Consider the following 2,378-nt stretch of genomic DNA (forward strand, 5'->3'; position numbering starts at 1 on the left):
TCTCATCTTTTTGTATTATCTATGCCAGTAAATGCCACCGTATTTCATTCACCTGGTCGTTCACTCTAGACATCTCAGTCATCTTCACTATATAGAAAATAATGGCACTGCATGCCGAATCTCTCTCTCGCTTGCCCTTAGATTAAGCATTTACTATATTCCTTCAAGACAATTAGACAGATTGAAAATTAGCTGCCGTACTGTGATGAACCTCTCCAGATTCTGGTTTGTTCTGCACAGTTTAGTAGACAACATTCCTAAAATTTTGAAAAGACCTTTCTTTTATTATAGGATGGACCTGCAAGCTTTTTAGCAAGGTTTACAGAAGTCTTCAAAGACCAGGGCAAACTTTGGTTCTCTACTTCTCATCACACAGTACAGAGCTGAAGGAGTTGATTTTTTATTAGGTACTTTTATTTTAGATGCGATTTTCAAGGATAGAAATTAGATGAATGAGCACTATCACGAAATGTGGGGGTAGGAACCAGATATTTTTTTCCTCAGGGGAGAGCGCAAATGCAGTCCCCCACTACCACAAATTATGCAGTCGAGTTTCCACATTTGGGGAAATTGCAGGGTCAGCACATCCGCAGTGCAATGGATGAACCTCACCCTGGGAAAACCACCTTCGTGATCATGGTATCTCCCCTGCCAGGTAGGTATGGAACCAGATATTTTGAAGGTTTTAATATGACTTATTTTCTGGGATGAATTTAATTTTTTTTACAAAATTATAGCCATGCTGATTTCATTGCATGGATCTACTTGCAAAGGTTCTGGTTGGGATGATGGTGAAGCCAGAGGTGGATTCTATATCCAATCTGAGAGGTAAAGATGAAGGTCATAGGTAAATTCAAAGCTAATTATTGCTGTTATCTTCACCCTAAGGGCATCTTGCAGATACCTCTATCGTCCTCATCAGCATAAATTATGTTGTGTTGTAATTGCTTGATAATTTTTAACAATTGTTGATAAATGTTGTACTTGTGTTATAATCGTTTGATTAGTTTACCTCTTGGAGTACCAAAAGTGTGTATTTATTTTTGAACATGCAGTTGACACTTAACTGTATTTGTTTCCAAAACAAATAAAGATACAAGAGCCAGTGGATGTTAACAACATCAGAAATCAGCAAAGGAGGTGTGTTAGGCTGGGTTCTCTAGAGAAACAAAAGCAGTGATTCTTAAATGTGTTTGTGTATAGAGCGTGATTTATATCATGAAATGGCTCACACAGTTGTAGAAGTAGCTAAGTGCTGATTGGATGAAGTCCTTGGATCAGGTAAACTGAAGGCCTCTCCCAACCCATGTAGTTGCAGTGGTCAATGAAGCAGGAACGCACACAGGCTGGAGGATGCAGAACTAAGTGAATGCAAGGGCAGCAGTCCACTGATGTCCCCCGAGATAAGCAAATGATATGACAGGAGGTTGACAAACCAGAAGCAGGATCCAGATCCAGCACAAGAAATGATCTAGCTTCCCTACAGTGTCACTCAATACTAAGAGTAGACCACCCACAAAATGAAACCTTCCCTCAATTGGATCAAGGCTGTGACCAGATTAAGGAGGTGGTACCCCACTATATGGTTTCCACAACTACTTTACTGCTTTCTAGAAGATTCCATTGTGGAGTTGACCACACTAAATTAGATCACATCATGGAAGAATCCTGGCCCAGTCAAGTTCACATAAAATCTAACTATCACAGGAGGTGAAGATAAAACATGCAGTGAAATTTAGTATGGTAAATTCCACTTAGCACAATATTTTAAAGTTTCATCAATGTTTTGTAAGGACTTCATCTCTCATTATGACTATGAAATATTTAATTTATGCACTGGTATTTTGTATCTATTTATCTGTTCATATACATTTTGCATTTTTTTCCCAACTTTATGCTATTCTGAATAATACTGCCATCAGCTTGCATTACTGCTTGCAATTCTTTTGGGACTATGCCTAGGAGCAGAAATATCAGATCATACAGTAATTTTATATTTAGTCTCTGATGAACTAGCAACTGTTTCCCATAGTTTCTGTATCATTTTACAATTCTATGAGTAATAGATATGGGTTTGGGATTCTCTATTTCCTTGGCAACATGTTTATTTTTTCCTTATCATAGCCATCTTACTGGAGGTGAAATGGTATCTTATGGTCTTTATTTTCCTAATGACTACTGGGAACTCCTGGGTTAAGCATTCAGCTACTAACTGAATGGTTGGCAGTTTGAACCCATATAGAGGGGCCTGAGAAGAAATACTTAGGATCTTCTTCTAAAAGGCAACAGCCTTGAAAACCCAATGGAGCACAGATTTACTTTGGATTTAACACCTACTGACATACATGTGCTTGTTGGTCATTTGCATTTCTTCTTAA

The 2,378-nt window shown here is 38.2% G+C and overlaps 1 non-coding gene across 1 annotated transcript; it reads right to left on the bottom strand.

Annotated features, from left to right (window-relative positions):
- Positions 1-501: 501 nt before the first annotated feature.
- On the bottom strand, positions 502-663 carry LOC142435513 (U1 spliceosomal RNA). Its single transcript, XR_012781556.1, has one exon. It is a non-coding gene; the product is annotated as a U1 spliceosomal RNA (small nuclear RNA).
- Between the last annotated feature and the right edge of the window lie 1,715 nt (positions 664-2,378).

The sequence above is a fragment of the Tenrec ecaudatus genome, chromosome X (assembly GCF_050624435.1).
Source record: "Tenrec ecaudatus isolate mTenEca1 chromosome X, mTenEca1.hap1, whole genome shotgun sequence".
NCBI lineage: Eukaryota > Metazoa > Chordata > Mammalia > Afrosoricida > Tenrecidae > Tenrec > Tenrec ecaudatus.